A 19,495-nucleotide genomic window follows, 5' to 3' on the forward strand; every position below is an offset into this window, starting at 1 on the left:
TCTTGACAAGTAGGGCTCTTAATAAAAGAATGCATCGTCTAGTACTTTGTAGTTCTGCTGGGTGTTTGCAGAGCGTTTTGATGTGGAGGGTCTGGTTTGCCTCTCACATTAGTCTGCAAGTACATGCTCCTACCAAATTGGTGAACACAGGCATAATGATCTATAATAAATGGGTAATTGATACCATGTTCTGATATATGGTAAAATAATATTACCTTTGTTTTCAGATTTTATGACCTCCCTATAGATGCTTTAAGAGACTGAAAACAGTTAAGTAACTTGACAGGGCTAATAAAAGACGATTGCCATAAACATGGGGGTGCATTTCTTTTTTTCAGTCGGTGATATGGTGTCTTTGGGATATATTCCTATAAGTGGGATGGCTGGGTTAAAGGGCAGTTCCATTTCTAATTTTTTGAGGAATCTCCATACTGTTTTCCACAGTGGCTGCACCAGTCTACATTCCCACCAGCAGTGCAGGAGGGTTCCCCTTTCTCCACATCTGCGCCAGCACCTATCGTGTATTGTTTTGTTAATGAGCGCCATTCTGACTGGTGTGAGGTGGTATCTCATTGTGGTTTTAATTTGCATTTCTCTAATGATTAGTGATGTTGAACATTTTTTCATCTGTCTATTGGCCATTGGTATGTCCTCTTTGAAGAAGTGTCTATTTCTTTCTTGTGCCCATTTTTTGATTGGATTGTTTGTCTTCCTGGTGTTGAGTTTTACAAGATCTTTATAAACTTTGGTTTTTAACCCCTTATCGAATATATTCTCCCATCGTGTGGTTTGTCTTTTTATTCTGTTCTTATTGTCTTTAACTGTGTATGGCAGCATTGTTTACAATAGCCAAGATCTGGAGACAGCCCAGATGTCCATCAGTGAATGAGTGTATTAAAAAGCTGTGGTACATATATACAATGGAATACTATGGGGCTATGAAAAAGAAGGAAATATTACCTTTCGCAACATTTGGAGGGACCTGGAAACTATTATGTTAAGTGAAATAAACCAGGCAGAGAAAAAAATATATCATATGACCTCTCTCATTTGAGGAATCCAAGGATTAATGAGAACTGAGGAACAGAATTGAAACAGAGGAGAGATCAAAGGGGCCAGAGGAAAAGAGGACAGAGGGAAAGGGGATGATAGGATGGGATAAACCTAAAGGGAAGGGGGGAGGGCGCTGTAGGGGAGGGGCAAGGGAAATGTTGAGGGGAATATGGGGGAGGGGGGATGCATTCAGGGTGACCCTAGAATCTAAACACAATTAATTAAATTTCAAAAAAAAAGACAATTGCATTATTACTGCATGTCTTCAGCCTGTTGTTTCTGTGTTCTGTCATGCATGCTAGACTCCTGACTTTCGAAAAAGGAAACAGAAGTCATTTGCTTCAAGTTCCTCTCTTTGCAGCATTCCCAGGATTTCTTCTGGCAAGAAACTATCTCTCCTCAGTGCTTGATTTCCATTCTCTTTTCATCTTCCCTGGAGTGTTGACCTCTGAGGTATCCTTTTCTTCTTTCGACTTTTGGTCTATATCTGTCTGTTTTTCCTTCTGGTAGACACTCCTACAATCCCCTGGATTAATCTTGTTTATAATCAGACTCAGCAAACATTAACTGCAAACCTGCTATGTACCAGAGACTGACTGGTACATAGTTCCTGGGCATGTTCACTCAGCACTCTCATTCTTTCGCCTCTTTCTGCTCAGATGTTTTGCATAGCCTGGCCCTGAGGACAGTGCTTAGCTTATTGCCCTTGTATTTAGGACAAGTTGTGATTCAACTCTAATTGATAATTATCAGCTTCATCCACATTAACTCTGGGGAATCAGTGGCTGAGAAGGAGAGATGAAGAAGGAAAAGAGAATGAAAGAGATGTACATATACACAAACAAATCAAAGACAGGTGTTTGAATACATGTGCATGCATGTTGATTGAAGCACTGTTCACAATAGCCAAAATGTGGAAATAGTCTAAATGTCTATCAGATGAATGGATAAACAAAATGTGGTATATACATACAGTAGAATATCACACAGCCATTAAAACAACAACAACATACTGACACATGCTAACACTATTGGTGAATCTTGAAAACATTATGCTAAGGGAAAGAAACAAGTTGCAAAATATTGTATGATTCCACTCAAATGAATTATCCATAATATGTGTATCCATAGACATAAAACATAGATTGGTGATTTCCAGGTCCTGAGGAGAGGAGAGAATGGGGAACTAATGCTAACGGGGTATGGAGTTTACTTTTGGGGTTATGGAAACACTTTGGAACTAGTTAGAGATGTTGGTTTTACAATGTTGTGTATATACTAAGTGTCACTAAATTATTCACTTTAAAATGGTTAATTTTAATATGTATATTTTATTTCATTTTAAAAAGAGTAAAAGAGAAAGAAAGTCAGAGGTCTGTTTCTTTAAATTAAGGATGTAATTTAAAAATCCATTCCATCTTTCTTGTACGTGATAACCTTGTGATATGGCTTGAGTATAATTGGAGTAATTTGAGCAGATTAATTTCTCTCCTCTGCTTTTAATATTTTAACATGCTTAGAGTTTACATCCTGAAATCAGAGAGTGCAAAGCCATATGCAAATTTCTGGGCCTGTGATGCTGCTGCTTCAAAGTTTGGGTCTGTAAGAAGTCTTTGTCCTGGAATTGAGGGAAGGAACAATTTTTAAAGAGCAAGGGGATTATATAAGTAAAGCAAAGGCCTGAGGTCCTGGGGAGTGGGGTAGGAAAAATGGAGCAGTTCAATGTCTATCAAGGGTATCATTCAAGGCAGGGAAAGGTGAAGGAGATGGCTGGGAGGAGACGGGGGAGGGGGACAGATTGAAGCTCTACACAGGCAAGTTACAAGTTCAGATTTACAGCTGTACCACTGGCTGCAGCACAGAGAATGGGTGAGCAGGAGACAAAACCAGGGTGGTGGGACTAGGCTCTGTGCTAGGGTGATGGTCATGGAGGGGCAAGACCAGGTAGGTTAGAGAAACTTCTAAAATGGAGCTATCAAATAAAACTTTCTCTAATGGCCAAGGTTTATAAGGATGTCTCTATCTAGTACCTGGCAGTCATATGTGACTATAGAATGCTTTAAATGTGGCGAGTATGACTGAGGAACTAAATTTTTAATTTTAATCAATTATATTTAAATACCGTATTTGCATGTGGCTAGTAGCTATTGTGTTGGATGGTGCAGTTCTAGAAGGTAAAATCAACAAGATTTGGTGATCAATTGTCCAGGTAGAAGTGAACCAGAAGGACAGAGGTATAGCTATAGGGGCAAATTAGTTAAGGGGGAGATGGTGAGTTTCATTTTGTACATGTTGGTCCCAAGAACATAAGCAGCATCTGGATGAAGAGGTGTATCCAGGTGTTCTCAGTAAGAGAAACACATCCCTTAAGGGAAAGCAATGAGCTGGAGATGGAATTACGATATAAGGCTGATGCATAAAAATAATAGTTGACATCATAAAAGTGAGGGGCACAGGGAAGCCCCTTAACTACTTTTGGCCTCAGATTCCTATTGATATGGTAGTGATAATACTGTATTTGCTTTGCCTATCTTCTGGGACTACTCTGAGAAACAGACGAAATAATGTGTATAAAAATGTTTGTAAACTCTTCAAACATTAGGACAGTTTTATAATATCTTTAGGAGTTGAAAGGAATGTGCCCCAAAATGCGTATTTTCTAAACACAAAAGATAAAATAAAGTCTTCAAATTCTAGAGGGATTGTGGACTAGATAATCTGGAAGGCCCTCCTTCTAACATATGACTAAATTCAGAATAAACAAGAGCAAATAAGTCTACTCACGGACATCTTGGAGGACTCCCATGAGTGTGTTACTGTGAGCAAATACACATAAAAGCCAAGTTTCTGTGAGTGCAAATACCAACACTACTGCAGAGCAAGAGATAAAAGCTCAGGGTGCCAGGCATGTGGGAGAGCTAATCCAGAGGTTCGCAAATTAAGCCAGGGCCCTCAAAGGGAGATAAATTGTCCCAAGTTGATAGTGCTCTTCACAAAAGGAAATGTACACCTTTTTTTGCAGAGGGAGGCAGAAAGGCAATGCCAATTTTAACATCCAAGATTATTTTTAATCAGAAATTACTTTAGAGGTCATGGAAGATGGCGACTGAGTAGGCAGATGTTCAAACTGCCACCTCCCAGGACCAAATTGGATTACAAATTAATTTAAGAACAATCATTGAAAAATCAACTTTGGACTAAACAAAGACAAGTCTATAACCAGGGATCACAGAGGAAGCCACAACGAGACTGCTAGGAAGGGCAGAGATGTGGAAAGGGCTGCCCTGCTCCCGGAGTGAGTGAGCTGTGGCTGAGGGTCCAGAGGGACTATCACTGTGGGGGTTTGGGGGATTTATCCTGAGAGGTGTGGGTGCTCAGCCCCAGTCCGGCGACCCTAGCCTAATGCCCGAGAGCCTAGAAGAGGAGCCCACACATATGGAGGTGAAAAGAACTGGGTTTCTGTCTGCAAGAAGAGATGGAGCTCTTGGAGACACAGGCTCATTTTAAATTGCCCACCCAGAACATGTCGTTTACAGTCACTTACCTGGGGCTCCAGTGGAAGGAGAGCTGAGAGGACTAGAGTAGCATGAGGAAACTGTTAAGTTGGAGGCCCAGGAAGAATCACTGTGGGGGATGGCCACTGGAAGCCTTTTGCTGAATCATTCTCCAATATAGTCATCCCTTGCCATATTGTGGTTCACTTTTTGTGGTCTCACTGTATGCCAAAATTTTAAATTGTTTATATCTAATTTTGTGTTGCAGATTGTTTGCTATATCATGGGATTTTGTGGTACATAGGCATTTTATTTATTTATTATTTTAATTATCTTCGCAGTAAAATAAGCATTTTCTAACCTAAAAAATTGAAAACAATATAAAAAATATTAATGAGAACATATTAAAAAATATTAAGTCATCATCATTTTCATTACTCAAGTTGTAGTATATTCACTGGTTAGTATCCATATAGAATTTTTTTATTGATTTTAATTTACTGTGTTTACATAAATTCTAGTGTTGCCCCAAATGCATCCCCACTCCCCTGTATTCCCCTCAACATCTCTCTTGTCCCATACCCATAGCACCCTCCACCCTTCCCTTCAGGTTTATCCTCTCCTATCATCCCTTTTCCCTCTGTTCTCCTTTCCTCTGGTCCCTTTGATCCCTCCTCTGTCTCAATTTCATCCCTCAGTTCTCATTGTTCATTGGATTCCTCAAATGAGTGAGGTCATATGATATTTTTCTTTTTCTGCCTGGTTTATTTCACTTAACATAATAGTTTCCAGGTCCATCCATGTTGTTCCTTCTTTTTCATGGCCCCATAGTATTCCATTGTATGTATGTACCACAGCTTTATAATCCACTCGTCTACTGATGAAAACCTGGGCTGTTTCCAATTTCTGGCTCTTGTGAACAATGCTGCCGTAAGCATGGGGGTGTATTTCTCCTTTTGAAATAGTGCTATGGTGTACTTGGGGTATATCCCTAAAAGTGGGATAGCTGGGTCAAAAGGCAGTTCAATTTTTAATTTTTTGAGGAATCTCCATACTGTTTTTCACAGTGGCTGCACCAGTTTGCAGTCCCACCAGCAGTGCAGGAGGGTTCCCTTTTTACCACATCCTTGCCAGCACTTATTCTGTGTTGTTTTGTTGATGAGCGCCATTCTGACTGGTGTAAGGTAGTATCTCATAGTGGTTTTAATGTGCATTTCTCTAATGATTAGTGATGATGAGCATTTTTTCATCTGCCTATTGTCCATCTGTATGTCCTCTTTGGAGAAGTGTCTATTCATTTCTTTTGACCATTTTTTGATTGTATTATTTATCTTCCTGGTGTTGAGTTTTACAAGTTCTTTATAAATTTTGGTTATTAACCCCTTATCAGACGTATTGTTGAATATGTTCTCCCATTGTGTGGTTTGTCTTTTTATTCTGTTCTTATTGTCTTTAGCTGTGCAAAAGCTTTTTAGTTTGATATAGTCCCATTTGTTTATCCTGTCTTTTATTTTACTTGCCTGTGGAGATAAATCAGCAAATATATTGCTGTGAGAGGTGTCGTAAGCTTACTGCCTATGTTTTCTTCTAAGATGGTTATGGTTTCACAGCTTACATTTAAGTGTTTTATCCATTTTGAGTTTATTTTTGTGACTGGTGTAAGTTTGTGGTTTAGTTTCATTTTTTTGCAGGTAGCTGTCCAATATTCCCAACACCATTTGTTGAAGAGGCTGTCTTTACTTTATTGTATGCTCTTACCTCCTTTGTCAAATATCAGTTGTCCATAAAGGTGTGGGTTTATTTCTAGGTTCTCTGTTCTGATCCATTGATCTAAATGCCTGTTCTTATGCCAGTACCAAGCTGTTTTGAGTACAATGGCCTTGTAGTATAACTTGGTATCAGGAAGTGTGATGCCTCCCACTTTATTCTTATTTTTTAAGATTGCTGAGGTGATTTGTGTTCTTTTTTTGTTTCCTATAAATTTTTGGAATATTTCTTCTATATCTTTGAAGTATGCCATTGGTATTTTAATTGGTATTGCATTGAATTTATAAATTGCTTTGGGTAATATGGACATTTTAATGATGTTGATTCTTCCTAACCATGAACACGGTTTATGCTTCCACTTGTTTGTATCATCCTTGATTTCTTTTATCAATGTTTTATAATTTTCTGAGTACAAGTCTATAATCTCCTTGGTTAAATTTACTCCTAGGTACTTTATTTTTTTGGTTGCAATGGTGAAGGGGATTGTTTCCTTAATTTCTCTTTCTGACAGTTCATTGTTGGTTTATAAAAATGCCTCTGATTTTGAGTATTAATTTTCTATCCTGCTACCTTGCTGAATTCATTTATCAGGTCCAGTAATTTTTTGACTGAGACTTAGGGTTTTCTATATAAAATATCATCTGCAAATAATGATAGTTTTACTTCTTCTTTTACAATGTGGATGCCTTTTATTTCTTCTTCTTGTCTGATTGCTGTGGCTAGGACTTCCAGAACTATGTTAAATAAGAGTGGTGAAAGGGGGCACCCCTGCCTTCTTTCTGATCTTAAGGGGATTGCTTTTAAATTTTGTTCATTGAGTATGATGTTGGCTGTGGATTTGTCATAGATGGCCTTTATCATGTTGAGGTATGTTCCCTGTATTCCCACTTTGCTGAGAGTTTTGATCATGAATGGGTGCTGGATTTTATCAAATGCTTTTTCTGCAACTATTGAAATTTTCATGTGGTTTTTCTCCTTCCTTTTGTTTATGTGATCAATCACATTGACTGATTTGTGACTATTGTACCAGCCCTGCCTTCCTAGAATAAATCTTACTTAATCATAGTGTGTATTGTTTTTTTTGTATGATTTTTTTAATATATTGTTGGATTCGCTTTGCTAATATTTTGTTGAGAATTTTAGCATCTAAATTCATCAGGAATATTGGCCTATAATTTTTTTTCTTTGTGCTGTATTTGCCTGGTTTTGGAATTAGAATAATGCTCATCTCATAAAAGGAGCTTGGGAGTCTTTCTTTCTCTTGAATTTTTTAAAATAGTTTGAGAAGGATAGGAATTACTTCTTCTTTAAATATTTGGTAGAATTCACTTGTGTAGCCATCTGGCCCCAGGCTTTTGTTTGTTGGGAGTTTTTTTATAACTATTTTTATCTCATTTGTTGTAATCGCTCTGTTTAGATTTTCTGATTCTTCCAGATTGATTTTTAAAAGATTATATGTTTCAAGAAACTTGTCCATTTCATCTAGATTGTCTAATTTTTTGGCATACAGTTCTTCATAGTATTTTCTTATAATCTTTTGTATTTCTGTTGTGTCTATTGCTATTTCTCTACTCTCATTTCTAATTTTATTTATTTGAGTCCTCTCTCTTTTTTTCTTGGTGAGTCTGGCTAAAGGTTCATTGATCTTGTTTACCTTTTCAAAGAACCAGCTTCTGGTTTCATTGATCCTCTGTATTGTTTCTTTAGACTCTATATCATTTATATCCACTCTGATCTTTATTATTTCCTTCCTTCTACTAGCTCTGGGCTTTACTTGCTGTTCTTTTTCTAGTTCTTTTAGTGCAGGGTCAAGTTGTTTATTTGAGCTTTTTGTAGTTTCTTAAAGTGTGCCTGTAGTGCTATGAACTTCCCTCTCAGTACTGCTTTTGCTATGTCCCATAAATTTTGAGTTGTTGTATGCTCATTATCATTCGTTTCTAGGAATTTTTTTATTTCTTCTTTGATCTCATTGTTAACCTATTTGTTATTTAATAATATGCTATTTAGTTTCCAAGTGTTTGAATATTTTTCAGTTTTTCTGTTGTGGTTGATTTCTAGTTTCATTCCATTATGATCAGAGAAGATGCTTGATATGATTTGAATCTTCTTAAATTTGTTGAGATCGTTTTTGTGCCCTAACATGTGATCTATCCTAGAGAATGTACCATGAGCACTTGAAAAGAATGTATATTCCGCTGCTTTAGGGTAAAAGGTTCTAATGATATCTATTAAACCCAGTTGATCTAGTGTGTTTTTTAAGTCTGCTGTTTCTTTGTCAATTTACTCTCTTGGGGATCATCTAGTGTTGTTAGTGGGATATTGAAATCCCCTACTATTGTAGTATTTCAGTTGATCTTGCCCTTTATATCCATCAAAGTCAGCTTTATATATTTAGGTACTTCTATATTAGGTGCATAGATATTTATAATGGTTATATCTTCCTGTTGGATTGCTCCCTTTATTGTTATATAGTGTCCTTCTTTATCTCTTACTATAGCTTTTGCTTTAAAGTCCATTTTGTCTGATATAAGTATTGCTACTCCAGCTTTTTTTCTCATTTTCATTTGCATGAAATATTTTTTTCCATCCTTTTACCTTCAGTCTATGTGCATCTTTTGTTTTGAGTTGTGTCTCTTATAGACAGCATATGTATGGGTACTGTTTTCTTATCCACACAGCTACCCTATGTTAGATCATTTAATCCATTTACATTTAAGGTTATTATTGATATGTAGTTGTTTCTTGCCATTTTATTCTTTAAAGCTTTATTCCTCTTTTGCTATATATCTTTTTTCATTTGATCTGTTTACAACAGGCCCCTTAACATTTCTTGTAGTATTGGTTTGATTGTAATGAATTCCTGGAATTTTTTTTTTTTGTCTGGGAAGCTTTTTATTTCTCCTTCAATTTTAAACGATAGCCTTGCTGGACAAAGTAGTCTTGGTTGTAGGCTCTTGTTCTGCATTACTTTGAATATTTTTTGTCATTCTCTTCTGGCCTCAAGTGTTTCTGTTGAGAAGTTGGATGTCATCCTTATGGGGGATCCTTTGTAGGTGATAGCCTTTTCTTCTGTAGCAGCTTTTAATATTTTCTCTATCTCTTAGCTTTGGTATTTTAATTATGATGTATCTTGGTGTAGATTTCTTTGGGTTCCTCTTTAATAGAATTCTCTGTGCTTGAACTTGTGTGACTTTTTACTGCATCAATTTTGGGAAGTTTACAGCTGTGATTTGATTGAACAAAGTCTCTATCCCTTGTTCTTTGTCTTCTTCTTCAGGAACCCCTATGATGCAGATGCTATTTCTCTTCATGTTGTCACAGAGCTCTCTTAGAGTTTTCTCTGACTTTTTGAGTCTCTTTTCTTTTTTGCTGCTCTGCTTTCATGCCTTCATTTATTTTGTCCTCTAACTTACTGATTCAATCCTCAGCTTCATTCATCCTACTTTTAATTCCTTTTATTGTGGTCTTCATTTCTGATATTGTATTTGTCATTTCTGACTGATTTTTTTTAATTCTTTCAATGTTCTTTTTTATACTTGCTATCTTTATATTTAGTTGTTCATTATGTCCATCTATTGTTGTTCTAAGATCTTTGAGCATTCTAACAATCAGTATTTTAAACTCTGCATCCGGTAATTTGGTTATATCTGACTCATTCAGGTCCTTTTCTGGGGATTTTTCTTGCTTCATTTGGGTTGCATTTCTCTGACTTCCCATTTGTCTGTGTATAAGAAGGGTGTGTCTACTAGAGTCCAATGGATGTGCCCTCTGTGTTCCCTTGGTGTGGTCTGTCTGCAGGCCCACCACCCCCTCTGATTCTGCCTTGGGTGTTCAGGTATGGGTGTTGCCGGTTCCTGCTTGCTGCAGCAGTAGCTGTGGTTTCTACCTCTCCTCCATGGGAGGGGCTGTGTTCACGTGCCTGTTCCACAAGCCATGGCTGGCCTTCACCCCTGCTTCCGCAGGTGGGCCTGCTGAATGCACCGGTGCCACAAGCCTCCACACCACAGGTGCGGCTGTGCTCCTATGCTCAGCCGCAGGTCTCTGCCTGTTCTCTGGCTTTCGCCCCACCACTACAGGTGGAACCATGCTCACACACTGGCCAAAAGCCCCGGCCCCAAGCCCTGGCCTCATGGGCCAGGTGGGGCTGCATGTCAGCACTCAGCTGCGGGTCTCTGCAGTTCCCTGGCTTTCACCTTCCCTCTGCGGGCCAAATTGCAGGCAGGACCACTCTTGCTCACCCAACCCGCAGCCAGGTTAGACCACTTTCATGCGCCCCTTCCGCCCTTGCCAGGTGAGACTGAGCTCACACCAGACCTCAGTCTTGGTCGGCCCGGCTTCTGCCCCCACTGATGGGACAGCGCTTCTCCATCCCACCACCACCCACCCTCCAGCAAGCCCTCAGCAGTGTGGGTGGGGGCACTGCTGCTCAGACCTCAGCACTCATTAATATATTCCTGAAGGCTCCCTCCTTCTAAGTGACTCTGCTCTGAGTGCCATGGGAGAGCTTGTTTGGCTGGTGTCCTTCTTCCCTTTGCTGGTATTGCTGGTTCCAGGGGAAATATTCACTTTATATTTGGGAGTGACTCAGCCCAGGGGTTAGGGTGGCTGTCCTTCAAAGTGTTTCTCCCTGTGCTTCCTAGATTACACTCTCTTCCTGCTACTCCAGTCCTCTCAACTCTCCCTGTCCCCCAGAGTCCCAGGTTAGTGGTTTTGAAAAAGGTTTTCTGCGTGGTCTCTTTAAGAAGAATCCTGGGTCTGAGAAATCTGTCTCTCACAAACAGTATCCTGCCTTGTTTTGCAGCTAAGCACTGTCCATACGCTTCTAGGTTCTGGGGCCCAGGACCCTCCCCTCTCCACTAAACTTGCTTCCCGCCATGTGAATCCCTCCGGGCTGCCGTTTGCTCCTAATACACAGTGCTACCTAATACACAGACAAAATGGACAAAGAAATACAACCCAAATAAATAATCGAGGGAAATCCCCAGAAAAAGAACTAAATGAAATGGAAGTAGCCACACTGCCAGATGCAAAGTTTAAAACAGTGATTTTTAGGATGCTCAAGGATCTTAGAGAAACACTGGATGGACATAATGTGCACCTAAATAGAGAGATAGCAAGCATCAAAAAGGATATCGAAATCATAAAAAAGAACCAATCAGAAACGGTGAATACAATATCAGAAGTGAAGACTGCACTAGAAGGAATCAGCAGCAGGCTGGATGAAGCAGAGGATTGAATCAGTGATTTAGAAGAGGAGATAAACAAAAGCACAGAAGTAGAGCAGCAAAACAAAAAGAGGCACAAAGAGACTGAGGAAACTCTAAGAGACCTCCGTGACAACATGAAGAGAAACAACATCTGCATCATAGGGGTTCCTGAAGGAGAAATGAATGAGCAAGGGACAGAGAACCTGTTTGAAGAAATCATAACTGGAAATTTTCCTAAAGTGATAAACGAAAGTCACACAAGTCCAAGAAGCACAGAGAGTCCCATTAAAGAGGAACCCAACGAGGTCTACACCAAGACACATCATAATTAAAATGCCAAAGTTAAGAGACAAAGTAAGAATACTAAAAGTTGCAAGAGAAAAGCCATTAATTACCTATAGAGGAGCATCAATAAGGATGATATCTGACTTTTCAACAGAAACACTTGAGGCCAGAGGGAATGGCAAGAAATATTCAAAGTGATGCAAAACAAGGACCTACAACCAAGACTACTTTATCCAGCAAGACTTTTGTTTAAAATTGAAAGAGAAATAAAAAGCTTCCCAGATGAAAAGAGACTCAGGGAATTCATTATAACCAAACCAGTACTGCAAGAAATGTTAAGGGGCCTGCTATAAAAAGGGAAAAAAGAAAAAAAAAGAAATAGAGAAAAAGGGGATTGTAGATTTAAAGAATAAAATGGCAATAAATAAGTACATATTAATAATAACCTTAAATATAAATGGATTAAATGCTCCAATCAAAAGACATAGGATAGCTGCATGGATAAGAAAATAGGACTTTTACATATGCTCCCGACAAGACACACACCTCATAACAAAAGAAACACATAGACTGAAAGTGAAGGGATGGAAAAAAGTATTTCATGCAAATGGAAATGAAAAAAAAACAAACAAAAAACCTGGGGTAACCATACTTATATCTGACAAAATAGTTCTTAAAACAAAAACTATAGTAAGGGATAAATAAGGTCACTACATGATGATAAAGGGAGCAATCCAACAGGAGGATATAACCATTGTAAGTATTTATGTGTGTAATATAGGAGCACCTAAATATATAAGCAGATTTGGTGGACATAAAGGACGAGATTGACAGCAATACTATAATAGTAGGGGATTTTAATACCCCACTAACATCAATGGATAGATCCTCTAGGCAGAAAATTAACAAAGAAATAGCAGCCTTAAATGACACACTAGATCAACTAGATTTAATAGATATCTTCAGAACCTCTCACCCCAAAGCAGCAGAATATACATTCTTTTCAAGTGCACATGGTACTTTCTCTAGGGAAGATCACATGTTAGGATACAAAACAAGTCTCAATAAATCTAAGAAGATTGAAATCATATCAAGCATCTTCTCTGAAGACAAAGGAATGAAACTAGAAATAACTAAAATAGAAAAACTGAAAAACATTCAAACACTTGGAGACTAAAAGCATGTTATCAAATAACAAAATGGGTTAACAATGAGATCAAGGAAGAAATAAAAAAAGTTTTTGAAACAAGTGAAAATAAACACACAACAACTCAAAATTTATGTGACACAGCAAAAGCAGTTCTGAGAGGAAAGTTCATAGCATTACAGGTATACCTTATGAAGCAAAAAACCCCTCTAATACACAACTTAACCCTGCACCTAAAAAAACTAGAAAAATGGAGTGGGTTGAGGTATCAGCAGGAGCAGCTGGCGGCGACAGGGGCCGTTAGGGGAGCTGGAGTTGCAGATTGAAACTGATCAAGATGACAACCTCCCAAAAGCATAGAGACTTCGTGGCAGAGCCCATGGGAGAAAAGCCCATGGGGAGCCTGGCAGGCATTGGTGACGTCCTGGGCAAGAAGCTGGAGGAAAGGGGCTTTGACAAGGCCTACGTGGTCCTTGGCCAGTTTCTGGTGCTAAAGAAAGACGAAGACCTCTTCAGGGAATGGCTAAAGGACACATGTGGCGCCAATGCCAAGCAGTCCCGGGACTGCTTCCGGTGCCTCCAAGAGTGGTGTGACACCTTCTTGTGATGTTCTCTGGGGAGCCCCCAGTTCCTAACCCCAGCCTTGAGTCTCCAGAGTGTGCAGTGGAGTGGAGGCTCCTCCCTTGTCCTCTATGAAGGAAACAACTGCTGTCTACTCACCTCCAGGGTCTTTGGGGGAGTTCTCTCCCCTCACCATTTCAACTTTTTTGGAACTCTTGTACTTGCATGCATCTCCCTTCTTCCCCTCCCAGTTTCAGATCGATAATTACCAGCTTATATGAGTGAATTCGTAGCCATTTCCTTCACCCTCATCTTCACCTCTGGTCTGTTTTTGCCATTTGGCTTTTCTTTTGGCAAAACAGTCACTGTCCACATAAAGTTTTCTAAATCAATAAAGTCAAAAAAGAAAAGAAAAACTAGAAAAAGAACAACAAATACAACCCAGACGAAGTAGAAAGAAAGAAATAATAAAGATCAAAGCAGAAATAAATGACATAGAGGCTAAAGAAACAATATAGAAGATCAACAAAACCAAGAGCTGGTTCTTTGGAAAAAGTAAACATGATTGATGAATCTTTAACCAGAGCCATCAAGAAAAAAAGAGAAAGGACTTAAATAAATAAAATTAGAAATGAAAGTGGAGAAGTAACAAAGGACACCACAGAAATACAGAGGATTGTAAGAAAATAGTATGAAGATCTGTATGCCAAAAAATTTGACAAGCTAGGTGAAATGGATAAATTCCTAAAAACATATGATCTTCCAAAACTCAATCTGAAAGAATCAGAAAACGTAAACAAACCAATTACAAGAAATGAAATTGAAACAGTTATCAAAAAAGTCCCAGCAAACAAAAGTCCTGGACCAGATGGCTTCACAGGCAAATTTTATTTTATTTTTTTGTATTTTTCTGAAGCTAGAAACGGGGAGATACAGACAGACTCCCACATGCGCCCGACCGGGATCCACCCAGCACGCCCACCAGGGGGCGATGCTCTGCCCACCAGGGGGCGTCGCTCTGTCGCGACCAGAGCCACTCTAGTGCCTGGGGTAGAGGCCAAGGAGCCATCCCCAGCGCCCGGGCCATCTTTTGCTCCACTGGAGCCTCGGCTGCGGGAGGGGAAGAGAGAGACAGAGAGGAAGGAGAGGGGGAGGGGTGGAGAAGCAGATGGGCGCTTCTCCTGTGTGCCCTGGCCGGGAATCGAACCCGGGACTTCTGCACGCCAGGCCGACGCTCTACCACTGAGCCAACCGGCCAGGGCCTTCACAGGCAAATTTTACCAAATATTCAAAGAAGAATTAATACCTGTCCTTCTCAAGCTATTTTTCAAAATATACAAGAGGAGTGTAGACTTCCAAGTTCCTTTTATGAGGCAAGCATTGTCCTCATTCCAAAACCAGGTAAATACACTAGAAAGAAAACTATAGACCAATAATCCTGATGAACATAGATGCTAAAATTGTCAACAAAATATTATCAAATTAGATCCAGCAATACATGATCAAGTGGGATTTTTTTCGGGGAGGAAGGCTGGTACATTATTCACAAATCAATAAATGTGGTTCATCACATAAACAAAAGGAAGGATTAAAATCACATGATTATATGATTATATCAATAGATGCAGAAAAAGCATTTGATAAAATCCAGCACCCATTTATGATAAAAACTGTCAGCAAAGTGGGACTACTAGGAACATTTCTTGACACAGTAAAGGCCATGTATGACAAACCGACAGCCAACAACATATTCAATGGGCAGAAATTAAAAGCAATCCCTGTAAGATAAGGAACAAGGCAGGGGTTCTCCTTTTACCACTCTTATTCAACTTAGTTCTGGAAGTCGTAGCCACAGCAATCAGACAAGAAGAAGAAATAAAAGGCATCCAAATTGGAAAAGAAGAAGTAAAACTATCATTATTTGCTGATGATATGATACTGTACATAGAAAACCCTAAAGTCTCAGTCAAAAAACTACTAGACCTGATAAATGAATTCAGCAAGGTTGGGCAGGGTATAAAATGGCCATATTTCCCTATGTATAAGACACACCTTAATGTTGGGGCCAGAAATTTAAAAATAAATGTACTGTATTACATAAGTTATTAAACTTAATTTTTATTCATCATAAAATTTATACAAGTTTTCATCACTGTCAAACCTTTCATTCATTAGCTTGGCCTGATCTGTGTTTGATGAAAAATCACTGTCTTCATATATTGCCTCATCCTCAGTTCCATCTATAGCATTTAAAATGCCACAACCACTGTATAAGATGCACCCAGTTTTTAGACCCCAAATTTTTCAGAAAATGGTTTGTCTTATACATGGTGAAATACAGTAATATTCAGAAATCAGTGGCATTTTTATACACCAACAATAAACTGTCTGAAAGAGAAATTGAAAACAATCCCCTTCGGTATTGCAAAAAAAAAAATAGAAAATAAGTACCTAGGAGTAAATTTAACCAAAGAGGTAGAAGACTTGTACTCTGAAAATTATAGGACATTGAACAAGGAAATCAAGGAAGATACAAACAAGTGAAAGCATATACCATGTTCATGGATAGGAAGAATAAACATCATTAAAATGTCTATATTACCCAAAGCAATTTATAAATCCAATGCAATACCAATTAAAATGCCAATGGAGTACTTCAAAGATATAGAACAAATATTCCAAAAATTTATATGAAACCAAAAAAGAACACGAATAACCTCAGCAATCATGAAAATTAAGAATAAAGTGAGAGGTATCACACTTCCTGATACCAAGTTATGCTTACAAGGCCATCGTAATCAAAACAGCTGGCCTGATCTGTGTTTGGTACTGGCATAAGAACAGGCATTTAGATCAATGGAACAGAACAGAGAACCCTGAACAGAAATAAACGCATGCCTTTATGGTCAATTGATATTTGACAAAGGAGGTAAGAACATAGAATGGAGTAAAGACAGTCTCTTTAATAAATGGTGGTGGGAAAATTGGACAGGTACATGCAAGAAAATGAAACCATACCACTGACTTACACCATTCACAAAAATAAACTCAAAATGAGTGAAAGACTTAAATGTAAGTCGTGAAACCATAAACATCCTGAAATAAAACATAGGCAGTAAACTGTCTGATATCTCTGGTAGCAATATTTCTGCCGACTCATCTCCACAAGCAAGTGAAATAAAGGACAAGATAAACAAATGGGACTATATCAAACTAAAAACCTTTTGCACAGCAAAAGACACTATTAACAGGCCCTGGCCGGTTGGCTCAGTGGTAGAGCGTCGGCCTGGCGTGCGGGGGACCCGGGTTCGATTCCCGGCCAGGGCACATAGGAGAAGCGCCCATTTGCTTCTCCACCCCCTCCCCTCCTTCCTCTCTGTCTCTCTCTTCCCCTCCCGCAGCCAAGGCTCCAATGGAGCAAAGATGGCCCGGGCGCTGGGGATGGCTCCTTGGCCTCTGCCCCAGGCGCTAGAGTGGCTCTGGTCGCAGCAGAGCGACGCCCCGGAGGGGCAGAGCATCACCCCCTGGTGGGCAGAGCGTCCCCCCTGGTGGGCGTGCCGGGTGGATCACGGTCGGGCGCATGCGGGAGTCTGTCTGACTGTCTCTCCCCGTTTCCAGCTTCAGAAAAATACAAAAAAAAAAAAAAAAAGACACTATTAACAAAATAAAAATACAAACCACACAATGGGAGAACATATTCACCAATACATCTGATATGGGGTTAATAACAAAAATTTATAAAGAACTTCTAAAACTCAACACTAGGAAGGTAAACAATCAATTAAAAAATGGGCAAAAGGCCTAAAGAGACACTTCTCCAAAGAAGACATACAGATGGCCAATAGGCATATGAAAAATTGTTCAATGTCATAATCATCAGAGAAATGCAAATTAAAACCACAATGAGATACAACTTCATAACTGTCAGAATGGTGCTCATTAACAAATCAACACACAGTAAGTGCTGGCAAGGGTGTGGAGAAAAGGGAACCCTCCTGCACTGCTGGTGGAAATGCAGACTTATGTAGCCACTGTAAAGACCAGTATGGTATTTCCTCAAAAAATTAAAAATGGAACTGCCTTTTGAACCAGCTATCCTACTTTTAGGAATATATCCTAAAAATACCAAAATTACTGATTCAAAAGAAGATATATACTCCCTTGTTTATTGCAATATTGTTTACAATAGCTAAGATCTGGAAACAGCCCAAGTGTGGGCTGTGGATTAAAAAGCTGTGGTAGATATACACGATGGAATATTATGTGGCTGTGAAAAAGAAGGAAATCTTACCTTTTGCGATGGCATGGATGGACCTGCAGATTATTATGCTAAGTGAAATAAGTCAGGCAGAGAAAGACAAATATATGATCTCACTTATATGTGGGATCTAATGAACAAAGTAAACTGAGGAATGGAATAGTGGCAGAGGTGGGGTCACAGGGAGCAGAGCGACAGCTGTCAGAGGGAAGGGGGATGAGGGGATGGGATCAGAGAATGTGAAGGGATTAGTGAATTTATATATATCAATACATAACACAGAGATATAGATAACAGGACAGCAAATCCCAGAAGGAAGGAGGGAGGGAGTTAAGAGGAAGAGGGCAAAAGGAGTATAATAGGGGATATAGGGTGGGGGGTGAGGGTGTTATATTGAGTGGGACACTTGAATCCATGTTAACACAATAAATTAAAATTAATAAAAATAAAAAAAATTACTTTAAAATCTCCAAACTCACAGGAAGATAAACCACCAAAATGAAAGTTATCAGAGAGATGACATTAGCAATGCAGATTACATTCCCCAAGGATATGTTTCACATATTAGGAAACGTACCAATTTAGAGAATAAATGTAAGATGACTATGTAGGAAATACTTGAAGAATAAAGAATAGTATAATATCATAATATAGGACAATTGACAATGACAAGTGGCTTAGCAGACCACACAGCAGCAGCAACAAGAACACATAGAGCTATTAGAAAAAAATTTTAAAGTTACTAAAATTACGAACTACTAAATCAGGGGTCCCCAACTTTTTACACAGGGGGCCAGTTCACTGTCCCTCAGACCGTTGGAGGGTTGGACTATAAAAAAAACTATGAACAAATCCCTATGCACACTGCACATATCTTATTTTAAAGTAAAAAAAAACAAAATGGTAACAAATACAATATTTAAAATAAAGAACAAGTAAATTTAAATCAACAAACTGACCATTATTTCAGTGGGAACTATGGGCCTGCTTTTGGCTAATGAGATGGTCAATGTCCGGTTCCATATTTGTCACTGCTAGCCATAACAAGTGATATGACGTGCTTCCGGAGCCATAAGGCGTGCATCCCACGTCACCGGAAGTAGTACTGTATGTGAGCGACACCGCGCTTTGCGTCTGCATCCTGTGCTCCTCTCACTGACCACCAATGAAAGAGGTGCCCCTTTCGGAAGTGCGGCAGGAGCCAGATAAATGGCCTCAGGGGGCCGCATGCGGCCCGCAGGCCATAGTTTGGGGACCCCTGTACTAGATAGATGACTCTTCAAATAACACATTTACTCAGCTGAAGAGGGAATTGGTGAACTTGTCCATAGACCTAAAGAAATTGTGCACTCAAGAGACAAGGATATCAATGATATAAAAGGGCAAGTAAGGGACATGGAAATTAGAATGAGAAAGTATAATACACATGTAATTGGCATTTTTGGAGGAGACATTAAAGTGAACATAGTGGAGGCCCTCACTGATGAGCTAATGACTCAATTTCCCAGGACTGATGAAAGATAGGAATCCACAGATTCATGAAGTCCAGTGTGATCTGAGCAGACTGAATAAAGAGAAGCACACAGCCAGATATATGGGAGTGATGCTCCAACACACCCAGAACAATGACATTACAAAAGCAGGAGAGAATCAAGGTCCTCTGAATAGAAATGATTAGTCTGATATAATACATATAGACTTACATTTCTTTTCTTGGTCACAG

General features: G+C 39.1%; 1 protein-coding gene and 1 pseudogene across 1 annotated transcript in view; both read left to right on the forward strand.

Annotated features, from left to right (window-relative positions):
• BMP6 (bone morphogenetic protein 6) overlaps positions 1-19,495 on the forward strand; it is a 213,511-nt gene that overhangs the window by 147,638 nt on the left and 46,378 nt on the right. The gene's annotated exons all lie outside the window — the stretch shown is intronic.
• On the forward strand, positions 13,243-13,908 carry LOC136397759 (barrier-to-autointegration factor pseudogene; annotated as a pseudogene).

Source organism: Saccopteryx leptura, chromosome 3, assembly GCF_036850995.1.
Source record: "Saccopteryx leptura isolate mSacLep1 chromosome 3, mSacLep1_pri_phased_curated, whole genome shotgun sequence".
Classification (NCBI taxonomy): domain Eukaryota; kingdom Metazoa; phylum Chordata; class Mammalia; order Chiroptera; family Emballonuridae; genus Saccopteryx; species Saccopteryx leptura.